The following is a 4345-nucleotide window of genomic DNA, read 5'->3' as shown; positions in this document are numbered from 1 at the left end:
GCTTCAACCTATATAAATTGAAGAAGTCGTGACGGTCCCATTTTCTACTCTCCGGGTTCTAAAATCCTTGGAAGTGTGTACTATGTAACTTCGGAGAAATAGGTCACATCATATTGAATCATAACTATTTTAGTAGCAGGATGAAAAGCCATTACTCTGAAGCCAGAAGATCAATTACTCAAGGTGGTGTAACCAGTCCAGTTTTACATCTCCAATGAGATTGGAACCGGTTTTTGACATCACAATTTTGTCCCCTATTCTAACTCTTACGAATGATCGCCTCCCCCAATATAATTAGTTATAAAAATATTGTCGGCTTAGAACCCTATAATAAGACATTGAGGTCTCATTCTAGTACTAAATACAAGGAGGGGGGGGGGGGGGGGGGGGGGGGAGTTGTCTGCGAGCTGAGCCAGCTTTCAGTCAACCATTAATTGCCGCACTTTGGAAATATTCGTATTTAAAAATTTGGCCAGTATACTCGTCCATCAAAAATCGATCGATTTAAATGACTCTCATGCTGGCTAAAACTCTCAATCCTGTGATCTCGCGACGTCCCATGTTTGGGAGTTTTTGCATAGATGAGGATCATTTAAATCGATCGATTATTGAAGGACGAGTTTTCTGGCCAAATTTTTAAATACGAGTTTTTTTTCTCCAGAGTTCGGCAGTTAACTGGTTGCCTGTCTGTTGTCAAGAATTGACCGCTTCGCGTTTCGGATGACCTGGCACAGTCATTATTATAGACTCTCGTCATTGGACCTTTGGACCGGGAATTCGTTTATTATGAGGTGTAATATGATTTAATAGAGGTTGTGTGTGTGTGTTTGTGTGTGTGTGTGTGTGTGTGTTTGCCTTGTGTGTCTACATGTGTGTGTGTGAGTGAGCGAGAGAGAGAGAGAAAGAGAGAGAGAGAGAGAGAGAGAGAGAGAGAGAGAGAGAGAGAGAGAGAGAGAGAGAGAGAGAGAGAGAGAGAGAGAGAGAGTATATACCGAATAATATATATGTATATTATGATAATTCTTTCCTCAATTTTGCATTGATATGCTACTGCCACAAAAACTATTCTTGCGTCATGATAAGTCATGTAGGTGATCTCAAACTATGCACAATGATAGTATGTCTTGGAAACTACATCGGTTCCCTATTTGTACCATTCCCCTTTTTCTTACTATTCTTGTGTGCTTTTAATTGTAAATCTTATTTGTTTTTGTCATTAATGTACAAAGAAATATGGTTCAACTGAACATCTCAACCCTTTTCTTTAGAATAAGTTCAACAGTTGAATTGAAAAATAAAAATCGTTTTTATACTATTATATGACTTACCAAATTTTCCCAATTAGAAGGTTTATTACAGCAATAGAATATATTGTTGACTTAAGAGGTTATTCCGCGGCTACCCAATATCTAAGATATAATACATTTATTAACGCGGGACACATTGGAATTACCTTTACTTACACAAACTCATACTGACAAACCCGTACCCCATACACACAACTCTAACACCCCCCCCCCCCACACACACACACACAGACAACACAAAACATACACTGAATGACAGAAGTCTGTAGTTTTGAGAAACACATAACACTGACCTGGACTTTCCAAAATGTTATCAGAAGATGAGGATAGAATGGGGTTTATAGAATAAAAGAATTTATTGTGGAGATTTTCTATTGCCTGTGTTATCCGAATAGGATAGAGGCCGACTCCATCTTCTTTTTAATTGTTGCTGTGCTGTTTTACTTTATTTGTATATTAGCAAAAGAAATGAACTGCCGGTGACACACATCGGTTGTCAACATGACGTGAGTATTACTTGATATGTGATTATTAATTCATTGGCCTTTTTTACACTCTGTTATTACCAACATATCTTTGTAATGATGCAGATGAAAAGCCGACTAATCCAACCCCTGTTATGAGAGTTTCAATAAAATTAACATCATTGCAAATTTGTTTTTCGAAAATTATGACTAGCTAACTATAAATATACATTTAGTCACACCAGAATTATATATAAATATATATATATATATATATATTATATATATATATATTATATATATATATATATATATATATATATATAAATATATATGAGCCAAGGTCAAAAGGTGCCAATTTTTTTTCTCAAAATAAAAGTGACATAATAGTCCATTCATGTTTCTATATGTGTAGCAAAAACCCTGTACTTCATGAATCAAAGGCTCTTTAGATAACTTTAAGGTCTAACGCAGCATAATATCGTCAACAATACCTATATGTTGTCGGTGTCACCTGTGACCGGTGACACCAAAATGAGACAAAAAACTCTATAACCAAATGATTTTTGTTGAGTATCAAACTTTATTTAGTAAGTTATAGACAAAAAGACACAATCAACAACAATCGTAGTACAATAATATTACCAACTATTGGAGAAAATGTTTCTTTTTGGTGTCATCGGTCACAAGCAACATAGAATGCGAATATATTATTTCATAAAAATGTTTGTACATTAACAAAAACAACAATATTGCATATATTTAATACCAGCAATGTTCAGAAAGTTTTGGAATAAAATTTTGGGAAATAATGTGACCAAAGCATATCTTATTTAGCCGCATTGTGTCACTTGTGACATTAGACCGATGACACCATTACTTATGTCACAAGCAATACCGAATTGCAATTTCGACAATATATCATTAATTTCAGTCAAACCAGTGTAATAACCACAGTTAAATATGAAATTTAATAATATTTCAGAAATCAAAGACTTCAAAAATAGAAATATACATGGAAATTAGAGCATCTGAATGTGACTTGTGACATAAGACCGGTGACACCATTACTTATGTGACAAGCAACACCAAATCACACTTTCGTCCATAATATATAATTATTTTCAGTCAAAAAAGCACAATAACCTACTCTAAAACGAAATTCAATAATATTTTAAGAAACTAAATACTTTCAAATTGGAAATATACTTAGAAATTAGTAATACCATTGTTGCTATTACTTTGGTCAAAATCGGCACTAGAACGCAATTTTGCCTCAATAAATCAAGAATAGCAACTGAACACATGTAATATAGCCTGTTAAAATGTAATTCAATGACATTTCAAGCTTTGAAGAACATGAAAACAGAAATACATTAGGAACTTCAAACTTAAGTGTCACCTGTGACATTTTAACCAATGACACCAATGGTCACAAAAAGTACCAGAAGTCACACAAACACTAGATAATATCAGCCGTGGTAATGAATTCATGTAACCATACGGTAACCATCACCCTACTGCTCAAATCTGCTAGTTTGTAGTAATTTAGTGTGTTAATAGTAAATCAAATCAAATTTCTTAACAACCCTTCTTTTATCTGAATTCGTCAAAAGCTTGAGTTTTGTCTTTTTCATGATTGATACAACCCTGAAACATAAAAAATTAGAATTACAAGGAAATGATTAATTGTGTCAAAACCACAGTCTTTTGTGAGATGTCATAATATCATATTTGTAAATAGAATAACAGCTGAAAACATATTTTTTTGGTGGCACTTTGTAATATCCAATATCAAGTGTTGCTTGTGACAATGTAAAATAGCGATGACACCAAAGTTCAACTTACCTTTTCTGCCTGGAGCCACGCTGGAAAGGCAAATGAAAGTGCTGCACTTCGAAGACTGGTAAGAAGGGTGGATCAAAATTGCGAATCGCCATTTAACGAAACAAACTTCCACGTGTTCACGCATGCCGTGTTGCTTGTGACAAATGACACCAAAACCAATAAGCCTCAATATCGGCAAAACGGTATACATTTACTCCAAGATTTGAGTTCAGATAGTAAATCTATGCTTTTTTCTCATAATAAAACATTTTGTAAACATTAAACATGAGCTTTAAAGTTTCGTGTCGAGTCTTAGTATTGTGCTGTGTTTGATGACACCAAAGGTCACAAGCAACACCAACTTTTTAAGAACTCTCTATGAAACTTAATCAGATATGTAATATACTGCAATTGGGTTTAAAAGTAAATTTTGACTTTATACTATTAGTCAATTTTCAATCAAGAGGAGTAAAACATCACATCTAATCTCTACATGATTTCTAAAAAGGTGATGCGTTGACCTCGTTTTAAGCACATGCCAAACAGCATTCAAATTTCACTTTCAAGTTGTTTATTTCATATTCTGTTGAGCAGAGTATGTTGAGCTATCTTATTTTATCTCTTCTTCATATTATCAATTGATTACAAGCATTAACCCAATGAAAGCAGCCCAAATTATGTAAAAATCAAATTTTCTTAACACTGGTATCAGGCGGGCACCTTTTGACCTTGGCTCATATATATATA

The 4345-nt window shown here is 34.1% G+C and overlaps 1 protein-coding gene across 1 annotated transcript in view; it reads left to right on the top strand.

Moving 5' to 3' along the window:
* Positions 1 to 1572: 1572 nt before the first annotated feature.
* The window catches only part of LOC144970221 (anoctamin-7-like), a 140529-nt gene continuing 137756 nt past the window's right edge, over positions 1573 to 4345 (top strand). Inside the window, exon 1 of the mRNA XM_078909639.1 lies at positions 1573 to 1813. The gene's annotated coding sequence lies outside the window, so the exon portion shown is untranslated. The remainder of the gene's footprint in view (positions 1814 to 4345) is intronic.

The sequence above is a fragment of the Berghia stephanieae genome, chromosome 4 (genome assembly GCF_034508935.2).
Source record: "Berghia stephanieae isolate SIO BIC M18660-M18661 chromosome 4, UCSD_Bste_1.3, whole genome shotgun sequence".
Lineage (NCBI taxonomy): Eukaryota > Metazoa > Mollusca > Gastropoda > Nudibranchia > Aeolidiidae > Berghia > Berghia stephanieae.
This window is presented reverse-complemented; position numbering and strand designations above follow the sequence as displayed.